Raw genomic sequence first — 19,116 nt, 5'->3', positions numbered from 1 at the left:
TCATCTCCCATGTCTCCAGGTCCTTGTGCTCTCCTTCCCAATCAGACTTCTTGAATCGTGTTCAAGGCCTCCCTCTTCCTCTCTGCATTCGCCACAAAGACAGTCTAACAAAGGCCTTAGGCAGAGAAAGAGGAAGGAGAGATAGGGAAGAGAGAGAGAGAGAGAGAGAGTGAGTGAGAGAGAGAGGTGGTGGTGGTTGGGAGTGGTGCTGAGGAGAGGGTGGGGCAGGCACAGAGCAGGATGGAAACAGGGCGATAGTAAGGGAGATGGATGAAGAGAGTGGGAGAGACAGAGAGAGCAAGTGGCAGATTGAGACAGTAAGGAAGGCAAGCAACACCAAATTAGATACTCTTCGAGCAGAGACACTGAATTAATTCCAAAGAGAATATTGCATTGTATCGTCTTTTCCCTTCCTCTCCCAGCAATGGGACACAGAGCGAAGTGATGTTCCCCCAGCAGGCTTCTCTATTTCTCTGTTCTCTCTACTATAAGTCCCAGGCCATTGATACCACTGGCATCAGCTTGTGCTTTCCTTCTCTTTGTCACTGTGCACATTATACTTTTACCGCAGATACCCTGCCTGCTAATATTACAAATGTACTGAAAATGAACTTTTGATGAAGCTTTGATTGTGATGTGCAATATAAAACCACCACATACATTTTGTCATTGGAGATTAGACATATTTAACAACTGGTATCATAGCAATGGGTATTTTACAGCAAAAAGGTCTAGATATCGCATTTACCTCAAAAATATGACTATTTTTTTCCCATGCAGTTTTACAAAGGCATCTATTTACTTTTTTCAAAGTGTTCTGGTGAGAATGCACTATGATACATTGCCTTGCAAGGAACATTTTCCATTACTCACCCTGACCATGTAACCATAATAGTGGTGATCTGCCACTACACAACCCTTCCCATCTGTTTCCTTTACATATATATCCAAAAAGAACAAGCTGGCAGCCTCCTGAAACACCAGCCTGAGCCAACAAATCCAGAAACCCGAATTTTCTATTTAAACTATGGTTGGAAATTATATTTGGCTGGGTTTGCTGACTAAGTCACCTATGGTTCGCTGACGTTCCGCTCTGCAGCTTTTTATCAGTTTGTGCTGAATGCATAATAGAGTGGTATATATAGACTTGATAGGACAAGGAACAAACAGAGTGGATGCGGCTCCACTGAACGGAAGACATAATTATTCACCCTGTTTTAACTTTCCCTTTCAGTGTATATTTCACATTGTTTAATTAACCAGGTATTTATTAGCAGCTTTTGATTAAATTGTCATACATCCCAGTTCAGGCATCACCGTGCAATTGCTGTTTTTGTCAAAGGAGAAAGTAATGCATAAACTGAGGCAAGGATTTATATATACACATATCCTGAGATATATTGTTATTTTGAAAGTGATCTCTGGTCTACATGTATAGAATGCATTCATTAAAACAATATATATCTTTACAGATGCTTTTAGTTGCACCTGTGTGTATGTTTGGTATTGACAGTGTTTTGGTAATCCTCTGAATGCATGGTGTATCAGTGGCATATCTCAGTGCTTCATGACTCTTGAACTGGAGTTCAATACAGTAGCTGTCAGTGTTTCAGACAGCATCACTGTAACATATGAAGCTGCAAAAGTTCAGTACATAAATGTTTGAAAGGAGCAGGCTTTGTCTGATGCTCAGCAAGGCTGCAGTTAACTCAAACCCAACATTTTCTCAAAGGAGGGAGGAAGGCTTAGGAGGGTATTATTTTAACAGACAGATGCAAAGAAGTTTCTGTTAGCATTTCATACCCCCCTCAGTCATTAACAGCTTTGTTTACTTACATGTTGAGGACAGTTTGGCTGCTTTGTGGGTATCTGCTTTGCATTATGCCCCATTACTTCAATAAGAACACGTTTAACTGCTGTTCCTGTTATATCACATCTTAATTATGAGATGAGGGATAGAATATGTAGAGCCTGCATGCGCTCCAAAAATTTTGTTTTGCATGTACATACATGCTTAGCACATGAGAGAGGACTATATTTTTTCCATCATGAAAGGATTGGCATGGGACTACTGGAAACAACAAATTAACAGTATTCTGGTCTTGAAGGGAGATGGGTGTAAACATTTTATTCCAACTCCAACAACCGAGGTTGAGGCCCTATATGAGAGGAAATGTTCTATTCTGACTGAAGTTTTACACTTTACCAAAATATTTTCTTCTTTAACAACAACCAGAACCGTATCCTAACTTTAACAAAAGATGTAATACTTGTCTAAACACACCAAATCCCTAATGGACAAAACAGGCGAGAGAAAATTGAATGTCCAATTTGTGGTATTGCTGAATGATTTAGTTTGAGTTGGAGGAATGTAATTCTCACATAAGTTGTGTCCACAACACGCAATCTGTGTTACAGAGACTGAGACTGTAGTGAATTTGTTCAAGCCCTCAGGGCAAAGCCTAAAAGTTTTCATTGTGGAACAAAGGGAAAAAATTACCCTCAGTGGATAAGGCTTGGGGCTATGGAAATGGTACATACACTTTTTAACAAACACTTCTAACTTCAAATGCTGCATAGGGCACATAACAATAATGATGTCATTCATAACTGCATCAAATTTCATACTTTTTCAGCCTCAAAATGTAGGTCTTATTTACTTTATTTACTTTATGCAAGTATAATATTCACAACTTATATTTAGTTCATTTCTAGTATCAAATGCATGGTCAGTCCATTAGAGAATGAAAAAAGCATCAGTCAGTTAAATCCACACCTCTATTGCCAAAGCAGACTGTGAAGATAGAGTTGCAGCTGGCAGCGCCACACTGCAGTTATGAAGTAAGACATTTTGGACCGGACTTATCAAGGATGTGTGTTCATTTTTTGAAACATTGTAAGACACTCAACTTCCTTTGTCCCTCTTTGGGATGAAGTTTGTTTGACCCATCTGCCACCTGGACACATGGATTTTGTTTATTTTATTTTATTAGCAACTGTTTATCTTTTTTTTTTTTTTTTTTTTTTGCCCACTCTAGACACCAGTTGCACATCTGACCATCTTGGAGGGGTGATCCCTCCCTAAGAGGCCCTTCCCAGGAGCTCTTCTCTTTTGTTTTACTAATGATCTTTTCCTGGTAATTCTCATTGAGGATCTACGGTTGAGGGATGATGTTTTCATCCATAATGCCTATTTATTCTTTCATAACATGGGTGCTAAGGAGCCCTTTGAGACTGTAATGAAGGAGTTAACAAATAAACGCCATTTGATAGAGAGACACATGCACACAAAGACAGGAAGACCGACATGTAGGTAGACATACACACGCACACACGCACTGAAGGGTGGTGCTCTATGTGCGCTACAGGACAACTCAGCTCATCATAAGAGTTTGACTTCAGCCTATCTTCCTCCTGAAGGCCTCTGCAACTCATTTTCTACACTACTATACCATATATCAACAAAGGCAAATGGCTCAGGAGAACTATATTTCTTGAGCAAAGATCAATATAGTGTTCACCTACACAAGACAGGAGGATTTATAACGCAACAGTGTGAGTTATGAACAAATCCTCCATCCTCCTCCGCTCCCACCACCCTCGCGATAATCAAAGACTTGAGTAAACTCGACAACGCCCACCCCCACCACCCCCCACCTAAACTAAATGGTATGGGCAGGTTACAGTCTTCAGTGATTAAAAAAAGAATCCTTGTTTTGCTGGTATCCTGAGTGGATTAATTAAGTTGTGTCGAGTTGATTTGATTAGCATTTCAATCACTCAGCTGTTCCACCGCTGGCAGTCTGATCATATCAGCAGACACAGGATGTTGGTGTTAGATGTTGCTTTACAGTTGCATAGATGCTGGTATAGACACAGACAACATGAGTTTGTTAATCACTTTCTTTAATTCCGCCCCCATTATTTTCTAAACTGACTGACTGAATAAGAAACTGAGACTTTATTTGTTATGTTTTCGAGATATAAAGATGGAATATGATTTCCAGCTTGGATGAGTAACCTTGTGGATAGAAGAGAGTATTTTCTAAGCGTCAGCACTGACAATAAATCTTGTCTGAACTTTGCTTTTGAGTTAAATGCAATCAGCCCTTGTCCGCCCTCTGCAGCAACCTCAGTCTAGACAGCCCTATTAAAATACATTTAGTCCAAACCAAAAATATTTGGGGACGATTTGAGTCACAAAGAAATTTAGGATTTCCTAATGACCTCATTCCCAGAGGTATGTTGTAAAGTCCCTGAGTAAAGGACACAGACACACAGGTGGCTCACTTTCTTTAAAGATAGAGAGTGATCTTTTAGCCTAAGCGATATAATTAATCAAGGGAATCACTGGACCACAATGGCCTGAAAATAAATTGTATCAGTGGTAATCTGTGAGGGATAATTGTAAGGAGTTTCAGGCGAGGAGACATCACGCTTCAGTGGACTGTTTAAAAAACCATTTACTGAGGCCATTTAAGACCACTGTATTAGTGCTACCATTGAATGTATTCACCAGCACCCAGAGAGTCCGCCACATGATCAGGTTGCACTGTAAAGGCATTTGGGAATTGTATAAATAAGTGTGTGCAATGTGTGTGTGTGTGTGTGTGTGTGTGTGTGTGCGATATTTAAGCTGTCTTAAAACCCCACATGGACAATGAAACATTCTATTCTCCTCGATGCTTTTTTCTCAAGGGTAGTGAGTGTTAAAAAATACTTGAACTATTGCTAGGAATGCTCGAGCTCCCTCTGCCATTTTTCTGGTTACCTATACCAACTCCTTTCATATTGTCAGCAACTGAAAAGACATTTTTGTGCTTTCCAAAAAGGTTTCTCCTTGACGCCAAGGCAACAATAGGCTCACTGAAAACACACTATTTGGAGGTAATGTGCTAATGGCCCTGTGGCTCTTTTCTGCCGCAAATGAAGGGATTACCTGGGGTTGGGTTGTGCGGAACCTAATTAAGACATTCATCTCCAGTGATATACCAGGCCTTTGACTCGATGTGTGAGCAAAATGTGCCTCCACAAGCTAAAACAATTCTTCTTCTGGTGCCTGATCCCAATCCCAATGATGATCATGATGATACATCTCAAGTCAAGGCAGACTTCAAGGTTATGCAGTCGCTCTGTGGGTGGAAAAGGCAGAGATGAAAGAGAAACAAGTGGTGACACTTTACATCAAGGTTCTATTTATAGAAAGTAAGAAGGAGTAGGTCTACCGCTGTGTTTATTTTCTAATAGCTCTGAAGACTGTTTTTTCCTTGAATAACTGCTGAAAATCTTAACAAACTGTCAAAGAAACTATGGCAGGAAATATCACAGGCTGGTGTTTAATGTTAACTGTGTTTTTACTGTAATCGCACTCCTCAGTCATCTGTGGGCTGATGGTAATTTCTTTTCAGTTCAGATTAATTTGATAAGTTCAGGGACTGATGGATATACACTGCATGCACTTCATATGGTGCAACTGCGGTGAGTTGCTCAAACTTGTATAAGGATTAGCACTGCATTAGCACTTGCATTGCATGCACAGAAACATTAAAGTGAATGATTTTCAAACGAAGGTGCCATAATAGGTATGTTTTTGAGAAAGTGAAATGCCTTGGATTCACAGGAGAAAAAGCACAATGTCAGAATGATGCCATTTTATTTTCTCTTGTTATGTACTTCCCAAACTAAGCACCCCATCTATAATGGAAACAAGCATCTGGATATGTTAGACAATCAAATGCCCTTGTGTTTGACTAAGCTACAGCGAGATTCCTTTAACTGGTATTGATAGAGCCCAGCATCCCTGAAAAGCTGTCTGTTCAGCACTGGCAAACAAACAAACAGACAATGCTTAAACCTCTCAATCTTGAGAAAATGTTGAAGCCTTAAAAAAAATCAAGTCATTCTTTCATTTGTGGAACAACCATTTGATGTTTGTTTCTCTGTTCATTTTGCCAGAGTTTTGATTATCCTTTGAATTTATAGAGATAAAAATCTATCTCGCCTGTTCTCAGTGTACCACACATATAAAAATACACATAAGAAAAACACAGGCATATTTATTTATTTATTTATTTTAGAAAAAAAAAAAAAAAAGCTGTGACTAGCCATCTTGCAATCAGTAGCTTCACTCATCAAGACAATGTGGAGGTAGATATTAAAGATTCAGCTCTGCATCACTATTGACTGAATTGGCAAAAACTATTAAATAATCAATAAGTTAAGCAGAGCCAAGATGGCCTCTGACATGACAGTTGCATTGGTCCCGAGGATGGGATCAATATATTGATGCTGCCTGCAGATTCTGTCCTCTTGGCTCTTCTCCATGCTCTCGCACCGTCACATCGTCTGCGGCTGAGCGCTGTAACATGATAGCTGTCATGGAATGTTTGTGTCCATTCTCAGCCAGCCAGGCGTATAACAGTAATGTTTATGCACCCCGCTGGAATATGCAAATAATTCAGTGCTTATGCAAGGGATTGTCTTGGCTGAGCCTGTGTCAGGCAACGAGAAACTATCTCTCTGCTCGGCAAAGGGGGATTTTCAATTTTCTCATCGTCCTCTTTCCAAAGAAACACACTTGACATTTTTCCATTCCAATTCAAGGGCCATCTTTGAGGAGTATAAGCCTTCCAGAATCTGTTTCTTCTTCCCTTACTGATTTGGAAAACAGCAGCAGGAACAGAGGACGCTGCAGGGTAATTAGCACATTGCTGGTGGAAGCAAAGCTGGCGATGTAGAAATCCTCTTTTTCCTCATCGATTGGAGCCTTTTCTCAGACTTCTGAAAATGCCAAGCTACAATACCAAAAATCCTTACTTCTAATAATTTTGGATGCACTTCAGTTGAGATAAGCCAGGCACAGTGGTGCACTGTGAAAAAATGGGGATAAACTAACCTTATGTGTTTAACCATATACTGTTAACTATTTTTAGAAAGTCCAGGAAATTAATTAATTTGTTAATTAAGATTTGAAGTAAAGTTTTTAGCCCCCTTAACTCAGATTTTCCTTTATGTTTCCCCTTTAGTAACTTCAAACTCAGAAAAAAAAAATCTTTTTATTATTACATACATCACAACTATCTCACTTACATATTCTGTATCTGCTGGCTGCAATGCTCCACTGAAGCTACATCACACCGAGTGAAATATTCAAACCCACGATGCCATTGTTTCATGGCTAAACCAATACATCAAACAGAAAATATCTATATGCTTTGTGCGTCACTTTATACACATCTCCCTGTAATTCAGCATGACATATTTGCTTTTTATAGAAACCATAGGATCACCACTAGAATTTAAAATAAAGTTTTGTGGGTTTAAACCACTGCACAGCATGCATTTGTACTGACAATCTCACTGATGGGATGAAGAGGTTCAAATCCGTCAAACAGTGATTGCTGATTGTATTGTGACTGCCGCATAGAGGCCTATGAAACATCAAATATTTAAAACTTACAGAAATACAGCTAAATGATATTTTGACACACTATATATACCAATACACCAAACACTCAGTACTTGCAAAGCTTGACCACACATTGCAAACATATTCTCCATCATGCTCTCTTTTCCATACATTTGTGTTTAGGCTGAGACGCAACTAAAGTTGCATTTAAAGTCAATTATTCTACCAAGACAGTATTACATCAAATAAAAGGAACAAACTGCTGAATTAAACACAATGAGGACTTGAACATAGCATGTTCATCCAGGTTATGAATTATGCATATTGCATTTTGCAAGGCTACAAACATGTTGACTGCTGTGAAACAAAGCCTGTCCAGAGTATCAGAACCTGAGCAGGTAAGGGGTCTCTCCCTACCTCCACCACCCATGTTGGTCTCCATGGAAACCATGAATTTCAGGGGGCATGTATGCGATGAACACACACACACACACAAAAAAAAATAATTACACACTAGTGGTGGCTATTTTTCCTTATGGTATGTATTAACACCCCACACATTTTTCCTAGATAGACAAAACTGAACTTGGCAACATGTGCACAGACGCACACACACACACACACACACACACACACACACACACACACACACACACACAGACACAAACACAACTGGTTAATCCTTTCTAAAAATGTCACGTCTTCCAAACACTTATTGGTCAAAGGCACCAACATTTTGTTTTGGTCAGAATTTGATTTCAATAGTTGTCTAACCTCACCCTAGATAAGAAATAACTCCATTATTTCTCATTGGTGGCTCAGCAACTCCTACATGGGTTGTGTGGAAAAAAAACAAAAAAAACAAACAAAAAAATCATGTCAACATTATTAATCACACTTTCAGCTAAACCAGAACAAAGGCAAAGTGACTGAACAATAACATAGCAGCTGGTGGGTGGGGTGGTAAGCTGCACTTGTGCACTGTATAAGTCCCATAAAACAACCAAGAGACTGAGAACCACTGACCTGAAACAAAACGGACTCTGCATGCAAAGAGCACCAGGAATGCAATTTGTGTTTTTCATGTTTTCAAAACCTGTTGGCCACACTTGTGAACATGAGGCATTAGTGAGTTACAATACCCAAAAGGTATGTGTAATTTTTCTTTTTTTTTCCTGCCTAAGGAATTGCAGCTGTTTTTCATTTAATGATGAATCTGTTTGCTTTCAGGAATTTCCTGTGTCTTTGTTTTGGGTATCAAAACTAATGCTTTTACACATGCGTGTGTGGGAGTTTGTCTTAGTGCACATGTGTGTGCACATATTTGCATTTAAGAGGACAAGATCCATCAAAAGTAGAGAAGGAGAGAGAAAGGTAGTGTTGGCACATCAATGCAAAATACATCTATAATAAGTACAGTGGATGGGGCTGCCAATAAAAGCTTACCCTTTTATATTTTCTATGGAACACATTTCAGAAACAGTAAGAGCACTTTGATGCACTTAAGAGTTTACACTGCACTGCTACTAATGTATACACCCAAAAAATTGGCTGATTATTTCTGAAAAGGACAATATCAGCTTAATCATTAAAAAAAAAAAAAAAATCTTTGTACAAAAGTACATGGTAAAAAAAAAAGGGAGCTAGTTATAGTGATAACAAGTTGGATTGTGCAAAAATACTTTGGACACATAAGACATCAGGAAGTCAAAAGTTCAACCATATGAATGTAAATCAGTTGGAATCCCCAAAATGTTTTGTACTTCCTGTTAGGCTCCAAGCATCACACTGTCACAACGGATGAATCATTGTTGACCTTTCACACCAAATTCTCCTTTGTATGCTTGACACTTTTGCTAAAATAAAGCACATTTTCAAAAACTACCCAGTTGTCCTTATTGTTCTGCATGAAATCCCATCCTCTCGTTCCCACTTTGTAGATTTCCCTCTCTCTGCCTGTCCGTCTTCCCTTTAACCCCCTGCCTCCCTCTCTCACACAAAGACACACATCTGTAATACTCAAGAGGGACAAGACTTTTCTCCCTTTTCCTTTCAGTGCATCCATCAGAGTCGCCCTTTGAAGTCTTTCCCCTTTTTCCCAAGCACTGTCACCCAGGAGAGTTGTCCCTGACTCTGTTGTAGGTCAGACTGAACATGAACATGTAGCAGTTAAAAGGAAACATACTGGTGTCAGATACCATCCACCTACCAGTCTACAGGCCCACATTGAAATTCTGCGCAATATTTCTGTGCTGAAGCTACTTGGGACGAAAGGCTTAGTTAGTCTGAGGCAAAGATGAATAGATGCCTTGTATGAGATTGTCTACATCTCTCTCTCTCTCTCTCTCTCTCTCTCTCTCTCTCTCTCTCTCGTGTTTGATTGATGTTTTCACCATGGCATTGAAAGGGAAAGATGAATAATGAATGGATCTCACTAGAGTTTATTCCCAAAGTTATTCCCACCCGGAGTATCAGGCGACTTTCAAGAATTGTCCCAAGCAGCACAAAATTCTGTCACAGTGTAAAGAGATTATGACAGCAATGTGAGAGTAATAACCTAAATCTGATGATATGCCTCTGCTTTGCCTCTTTTTGTTTTTAAGTGGGCTATTGATATCATTATGGTGAAGTAACAGTGATTTTAATACATATTATGACCTTAACACTCATTCAAGTACTAAATACAGACTAATGATCTGGATAGGTTATTCATATTTATGCATTTTCAAATTTTTCACAGCTATGAAACTTATTATTCAAAATAATTAATGCACTGTAAGATGTAATTTTCACTTTTCCTGTGGATGCAACAGGATTTGCAGGTTGTCAGTGTGTGCACACCTGCTCTTGTAAAGTGATATATTATGACATAAGCACACTAAGCTGCACTGCATGTTCTCCTCAACCCAGGTTAATCATGAGCTGGTTGATTTCATTTTCAGTGTTGTGTTTGAAATTTTTAAAATTAAAATCCCTGTATTTAAATTTAAAATCAAAATGATTACAGTGACATGTAATGGAAACCGTTTTTTTTTTTTAAAGCAGTAATAACCTTAAGCTGTGGCATGTAATGCAATATCAGTATGTTAACAGTAGTGTGCAATATGCTATTGCCTATCAGTTATTATTGTTTAAATATGCAGTTGTAAGCTGTAAGCATGACCGTGTCTTTTGGTTATTTCACTTCTAACTGCATGTGAGCAACTGTTTTTTCCACTTTAAATGTGGACCATCCATTTCTATGGTGAGTCTTTTAAGAGAGTTGTAGATGTAAGCACTTACCTGAAGCTATGCTCCTGCAGTCACCATGTGCCTTCTGTATAATCATAGCATGCAGGGGGTAGAGTAACTGAACCTTCACACAGCACGGTGCCCATGGCTCTGTACCAGTGTCACAAGGTAAGGACAGTGGCTGCTCAGGCACACATACTGAAGTTAAGTTAAATGTAACAGGCAGGCTGTGTTAAATAAAGGTTAAAGCACTTGACTAAAATGTCAAAACTGAGTCCAAATGACACCATGCAACGCAACATATAGCATATAGCGAGTTCAAGTGGACATCTTGCAATTAGCCCATTAACTCTTTGCAAAATGAGATCCTGGTACCCATTCTAAGCTTAAAAAAAGATAAAGAAAAAGAAAAAGTGGAGCCTCTGGACAGTTGTATATGCATGTGAACCTTTTCTTTGTCTGCTATCCATTCTAAGGTATCAAATGAATTTAACTTGCTAGGATGACATGCCTTGACCTATGGGTGCAGATGAGCAGCAGTAACATCACTGCACTTCTCATAGTTGAGACCTTGAAGACACATCCATGGTTTTGTTACTGGCCAGCATTTCGCTGCTGCATAATGCAAGCCTCCCTGCTCTGATAGCTGTGTTTTGTCTTTGTTCTCTTCCCACTCCCCGCTCCCTGCCTCTCACTCTTGGGACAACATGTGAACAACACAACAAACTGGTGGTGGGTGCCGGGAGAATTGCTGCTGGTGATGTGTACGTGTCACTTTGTGTGCATGTGTTTGTGTGTGTGTGAGTGCGTCTGTTTATGTCTGTGTTATGTAGAGCAAGACAAAGAGCATGAAAAAGCTTACTGCATGTTGGAAAAAATAAAAGTGTGTTTATGTGTGTATCACTGTGTGTGTATGAATGTGCATGTGACACCATGTGTCCTTGTATCTTTATTTCTGTTCAATGGAGTGTGTGCATATGGGTGTACAAAAAGATGCCGGTGCCTGTGTATGCAAAAGGGACCATACCTACAGTTTGTGTTAAAGTGTGCATTTTATAGGTTTGACTATGCGCCTGAGTTAAAGGCATGGATAATTTTTTTTAATTTTTGAAATGTTAACTTTTCCTCACAGACTACTTCCTTGGTATCTATGGTCTTTATGAACTCCCCACCATGAACCCAAAGAGTGTAGTTCAGTGGACAAATCTCTGCAGTAAGTGGCCCATGCTCCTGGGTATTTTATCACAGTCCATTTAATGGGCCCGTCGAGGCAGGGCTATGTAGGCATTGAGCACATATCTCTACCGCTGCACCTACACCATAGTAGCAATTCTTTTTTTCTCCACAGGATACACAGCATGGTGCTGTGGGCATAGTGGTAACCTCTGCTTCAAGGCTGGCCTTCCACAGGGAACACTGCATGTCTATATCTGCTGCTACTCCTCTGCCACACACTTTATTTATTTAGTTATATATTTATTAATGCCATCAATGCCCTGTGCCCTAAAATGAAACCAAACATTGCCTCTTTCAAATGTATCACTGTGTCGTTCAAAAACACCAATGTGGTGTATAAACTGGCACATCAAGCTATAGGCTAAAATGCTGAGTCCAAGAAACCTGCTTTCTGCAAACTGGGCTGGCTTCCTTTGCCTTTTCTGCTTACCCTTACACTTTATCTGCATGCAATATTTACTCAAGACATCGGCCTTCAACACTCAGATGAGAAGATGCTGCCCTCTTTTTTCCATGCTGATTTCTGCTTCTTACTGAATGTTGGCTTGATTAATATTACTCATCCATTGAAAATACTATCCATAAAGTTGTCTTTTATGATAAATGAGAGCCATGTAAACAGGGGATATGGGATATGTAAATGACTGCTTCTTTGGTTTGCCGCTTGGTCCCTCGTCAGATATCACATAGGAGGATTCTCCATGTCTTGGATACAGAAGAGAAGGAGGGTGATATGAAAGGGGCTCCTGGGGGGGTTTGCTCATGCAGGCATATTACAGTAGGGTTTAATTCGCCAAATGATTCTGGCAGTTGTTCTATCAAAGGGAAATGCAAAATGAACCTGATGTACATATGGTAGTCATATGTCGGAATAACTGATGCATCATGTAATTTTAAATAATGGGCTGCCTGTTTGTATTTGTATGACGTGGATACAGTTTAGAATCTCACGCTCAGGAATTTACAATAAAGCATTACTAATTAACCTTTGCACAAAGATTGGACAATGCTTGAAGTTGTGCTCATTGAATGATCATGACAAGTAGATTTGGAATTCCTTTGGATTGCTAATGAAATGCTGCCTGAACAGATTAAAGGGTGACTGGCTGCGAGCAGAGTTCAAAATAAGATCACAATAACCTGTCATGTCACTCATTCTCTTTATCTAAAACATACATCTATTGGGCCCATGATATAAAACCTGCAACTTCACAACTGTAAAGTGAAGCGTGGCAGTGTAGCATGGTGGTGTATTTTTGGATGTCAACCCCCCCCCCCTTAATATTTTTCAGAATTTGTGATGGCTGACAATTTTGAGCAATGCATTTCACAGTGGATTACTTCACCAACACAGATCAGTATCCACTTCTTCTGGCTCACTTAACAGGCTTGCTATGTCCCTTTCTGTTTCAACATTTTTTTGCAGCAACACAGCATAAAAATGCTGTCTCCTTTTGTCTGTAAGTGTAATATGAACTGATGAGTTAGTGTCCCAACATGCAGAACACTGTAAACATAAATCATGGTTTCTCTTGGTAGTGTCAGTGTTATCTGTATTAAACATATGAATAATTTAGATGACATAATATACATCTTATTGTGAAAAAAAACTAAATGTTAATCATAAGTCACAAGAACACAGTAATTTGTTTTAAAATAGATCTTAGTTTTCCATATTATTTGCACAGTTTGAGAAACTTGCTCTGTCCGCCTACATAATAATTTTCTTTAACAGCCCTCGAGAAGTTAGATTTTGTTGGGTTGCATGCCATATGCAGAGGGATTTTGGTGAAATGCCCCAGGGGAGCTAAAAGAAAACAATGAATTCTAAGTTAGTGACCAGCAGCACGGTGGCTATAAAGGCTAACAAAAAAGCAAGCTGGGCTAATGCTAGCTCCATGTCCACGCCTCAGAAGCATGCATCAGACCCCCAGCCACCTGACTCTATTGACAAGGAAGTGGCAAGAGGTTTAGCTAAGATGTCGAAGTTAATCAAGGACACATCTGAAGCCCAGGACAGGAAACTAGATGATATCAAGAGATCCACTTCTGTAGTGGAAACCCCCTTCCCATCTTCTATCAAAAATAAGGGTGATCAGCTCAGATAAAAACCAGATGATAAGGGGAAGAAGAAACAACCTATGACTCATCAATTTCCCTTAGGAGTGTGAGAGGGATGACGCCCATGCACCTCTCTGCAGTTCTATGCAACAGATACGGCAAATCGATTTCCCGAAGAAACTGGAGATCGACAGAGTGCATAGGACAGAAGCCAATCATTAACCGGAGCTGGGCCAGTCACCAAGGATGTGGGCACTCAAAGTGAGCTTCCTGCGGTTTTAGTACAGGGAGCGCATTGTGGAAGCAGCACACAAAGGAAAGGTCAGCTGGAATGGGCATAACATAATGGTGTTTTCCAGTCACTCCAAGATGGTCAGTGACATGTGCCTGTACTTCATGAATGCATAAAGTTCTGCTTGGAGTTGGAGGATCCAAAAAAAGCACTCATCTTCATTCGCTGCCTTGGTTAATACAAATCACCACCCATTTCCATGCTGATACAGGACGTGTCCAGGTTATTTATTTATTTTTTTTATAACAGACACTACTTCCATATTTTACCATTACAGATTTTCTCTCCCTGACTGTACTGACTTTCTGTTCCCTTCTGCTGATGTGGACGAGTTGTGAAGTGATGATGCAGTGGTTTGGATTAATACAGACAGTTTATATTTTACTTTTTACAAATAATGGTTTATGTTTTTGACAAACATTTCAGGATTTGCTGTGGACCACGGAGAGAGATTTGACGTTTAGATTTTGTATTTTTGTTTTTATTGTTCATTTTCTCCTCTTGGTATAGTTTATTTGATTGAATGGAGCTCTGTTTTCATTGTTTTTCTGGTAGTAATGGAGGTACAGAATTTAAATATAGCTAGACATTTATCCATTCATTGTCAGTCAGTAACTGTAGTTTGAACTTCATGGCATGAGATGTTAGGGGCCTTAATCATTCCATCAAAAAGTGTTTTAAGTTTTATTAAATCAAGGCAATGTAATAATGCAGGAGACCCATTTGCTATCTCAGAAATCACAAATTATGTTGAGACTGGCTTGGCTTTGTTGCTGCCTCAGGTGGGAGTAGTAAGAGCAGGGGAGTTGTCACATTAGTTAATAAATGCTCACAATTCAGGTGTCTCATAGAGAGTGGGACTGAGATCCAAGGCTATAAAGTTATATTAGCAAATGTGTACGCCCCAAACATGACCCAGCATTTATAGGACAGCTTAAGAGCAGACTCATGGACTTGAGAGACTCTCCAGTGGTCATGGGTGGGGACTTTATGTGGTACTGGATCCAATTCTAGATCATAGCACATCTGCACTCTATCCTTCAAGAACTTTTGTTTTGTTATGTTTTGAAGGACACATGTAAAACATCTAGATTAGTAGATACATGGCGCATATGTAACCCTTTGAGTAGGGACTAGGGGCCCTATCTTGCGCCAGACTCCCTAAACCCGCTATTTGTGGATTTAAGATTCAGGAAGAGGCGTTCCCCCGTAAAAGTTGCTATCTTGTGCACCTCCCGCTATCCGCAAATCACCTCCGCTACCCGCTATATTATGCATAGGCGTGTTTTGGGCGTTACGCCAGTTAAACCAATCAGTGTGCCAGGTGCCATTGCCTTTAAGGGCAGGATGCGCTATCCTAAATCCTAAATCCTAAACCCGCGATGGAGAGAGGGAGGTAGATTTTCTCAGGGGTTCTACTGAGGCTAAAGCAAGTTGGCTTCATATACATATTATATATTATATTATAGGCGAGTTAATTCGGGAGGTGGAGCCACATGTGTCCAAGTGGACGTGTCACAAGGTTGTACTGATTGAGTAAAGTCCCCGGGCCACACCACAGACACACAAGAGGCAGAGGTGGAACTATGTGTAAACTAATTTATTGACAAGGTAGATTGGGCAAATAAAATATTGAAAATAAAAATATAGCACAGCTGCTGGCTTATGATAAAACAATAAAACGTGCTGGCGTAAGTGTCCAATTAAAACAGTCTTTCCTCTAAACAGTCTATATGAGTAATATACTCAGTCCATTCCGGCGGCGTCCCAGTATCAGTCCGACCGTGTGCGTGGCGAGGCTCCGTCGGGGCGCGCATTGAAGCCGCCTGGGCACGCTCTCGTAACAGCCCAAACTTTAGGGATAGCGGATAGCGGGTGGTTCTGACCACCCGCTATCCGCTTTCCCTAAAGTGTGTGCGCAAGATAGCAACTTTAGGGATAGCGCATGAAACACAGCCCAAACTTTAGGGATAGCGGATAGCGGGTGGTTCTGACCACCCGCTATCCGCTTTCCCTAAAGTGTGTGCGCAAGATAGCAACTTTAGGGATAGCGCATGAAACACGCCCACGGACACACCTCCAGGCGCAAATGACGGAGTTGGCATAACGGATAGCGGGTAGCGGGTGGCGCAAGATACCGTTTAGGGATAGCGGAAGTTCCTAAATCCGCAATTTGCGGGAAGCGGGTAGTGGCAGCGAATAGCGGGTGGCACAAGATAGGGCCCTACATCTTTTACTCCACACATCACTGTACTTTCTTTAGAATACATTTTTTTTTTATTGTTATATGTAACCATGCATCTCCCATAGATTGCCCAGGTGGAGAATGAATTCTACCCTGTTATTGCAGTTGAATTTCAGGGAATAAATGAGAGCTCAAATTCATCTTTACAGGGAGACCAATCTAGATTCTGTGCCATGCCTAGCAATAGCGTGGAAAGCTTTCAAGGCATTCGTCAGAGGCCATATTACTCAACGCGCCTCCTTTAAGAAGAAAGAAAACACAGCTAGGCAGTTGGATCTTGAAAAACAGCTTGAGATTGGTGAGACTAACGTTGAACAAAGCATGTCTCCTGATAAGATGACTTAGCTGACCAGGCTGAAATACGAACTCCACACTTTTCTCTCTTGCAAGACCAAATTTTCTCTCTTCGAAGTGAGGCTGAAACAGTTTGAGGAGGGTGAGAGGAAGCTAAGAAACTTATATCCTGCTTCTGATACATAAAAGGAGGTATGTCCTCTATACCAGCCATCAGAGGGCAGGACGGTGAATTACTTATAGTAAGGAAATGATTACAGTTGGATAGGCAAGAGACAGTTGCATTCCTCTCTCTTTTAATCTTCCTTCTCTTTCTGATAAGCAGGTCACCAGATCACAGCTTGATCTACCATTAACCAAACAGGAAATCATTGATTTTTTAAAGCATTTGCTGTCTGTTTAAAGCCCTTGGCCTAGACGGACAGCCGAGTTCTGTGAGAGGATGACAATGCTCAGCGCCTCATTGGCATTATGTGGGCAAAACAGAGTGACAGCTCCTCTGCTGCAGCTGTTTCATTACACACTGAGAAGGCATTTGTTTGGCTCGAGTGGCAATAACTGTTCCCCACCCTAGACACCTTTGTCTTCGGTAGCAATTTCTTTGCCTGGATTAAGTTTATATACTCAACCAAAAACCTGTGTTTCTCAGTGATGGTGTTATTTCTCCATCACTTGACCTTGCCAGAGGAACCAAACAGGGGTGACCGCTCTCTCCTCTCTACTTTGTACTTGCCCTGGGGCCATTAACTTTGGCTCAGGCTTTCCGGGCATCCAGATTAGAAAGATAGCTGGTAAGCTAATGCTATCATTAAACAATTATTTGTATCTAAACCAGAATGCTCCCTACCTTCCTTGCTAAAGATTATCAATAGGTTTGCTGAAATTTCAGTGTATAAAGTCAACTTGTCAAAATCAGAGGCACTCCCCTTAACAAAATATTGCCCTAAGTCACTCTTCCTTTTTTGCAACTTCTGGCCTGAAAAGAGCGTGAAATATCTGGGTATGACCTTCCCTCCTTCATTGTCTGATTTGATCGAGTGCAATTTTGAGCCCTTAGTGACAAAATTCAGTTCTGATATTTAGCAATCAGCTCCTCTCTCTCTCTCTCTCTCTCTCTCTCTCTCTCTCTCTCTCTCTCTCTATCTCACTTTCTCTCTCCGTGGGGCAGTGAAATGTTATTACAATGAACTGTGCCTCCCAAGGCATTTGTTGATGTAGATCTTTTGCTTCTCCTCTGTTGTCACCCCCCTGTAAGATTTGTTGCAATGCATATTAGACACTTCAGGGCAGGGCTAAGCGGCCTCAGTCATGTTGCTTTTTTTAAGATTTTTTTTTTTTTTTTTTTTTTTTGGCTTTTGCTTTATTTGATAATTAGAGAGAAACAGGAAAGACAGGGGAGAGAGAGGAGATGACATGCAACAAATGGCCTGGCTTTGGATTTGAAACCAGGCCGCTGTGGTAAGAACTCAGCTTTGATAAGTGGTCTACCAGATAAGCTACTGGGGCGTCCCTCCATGTTGGTTCTTAAATCAGACACCAGTACATATGTCTTGGTGTCTGGGGAAGATATCATTTCATAGATTGTCACTGGGAACTGATCTTAAGGTTAATTTCACAGAGGATGTCTGGAGCTTAATTCCTAGGAACATCAAGATGTCATGAGAACTGAAATCAAAACTTATTTCATTCAAGATATTTAATAGAGTTGGACTCCATCGAGGGTGGGGCTAGCCAATAGTGCGAGGTGCTCAAGGTGTGATCAGGATCACACCACTTTGCTTCATTTGCTGTTGGGTTGCCCAAAGGTGCAGGAGTTCTGTTCATTCATCCATGATCACAATGAAGACCATTTGATCCCCTCCAAAGTGGATTGGATTCAAACTGCACTTATGCTTGCAAGGAGAATGATTACTACAAACTGGAAAATCTCCATATTTCTCTTAGCATTTTTGTTTATCATCCAGTTGGGGAAAATTGCTACTCTGGAAAAGCATCTCAATAATACCAACCTCTTGGACTTATTGTTTGGATTGTAACTCCATGCATGTACGACAGAATTTCACCTATACACTTGTAAACAATATTTGTTATCACACTGTAGTTTATGGGTGTAAAGGTTAGCTGACATCAAGACTAGGGGTGGACAATATGGCAAAAATATACCACTTTTATTTATTTATTTTTTAAAATTATTTTATTTTATTTTTTTTGGCCTTGTATCCTCTGGCAGTGTGGCTGAGGCTGAGGCCCTCACATAAGATCCCCTTCCAGTTTCCCTTTGGCCATGCTCTTTGGGGCTCTGTCTTTTGAGGTGGTTAAAATGTATGTTGTATTGCCATCTGACACACA

The sequence above is a fragment of the Myripristis murdjan genome, chromosome 9, assembly GCF_902150065.1.
Source record: "Myripristis murdjan chromosome 9, fMyrMur1.1, whole genome shotgun sequence".
Taxonomy (NCBI): domain Eukaryota; kingdom Metazoa; phylum Chordata; class Actinopteri; order Holocentriformes; family Holocentridae; genus Myripristis; species Myripristis murdjan.
Note: the sequence above shows the minus strand (reverse complement) of the source record.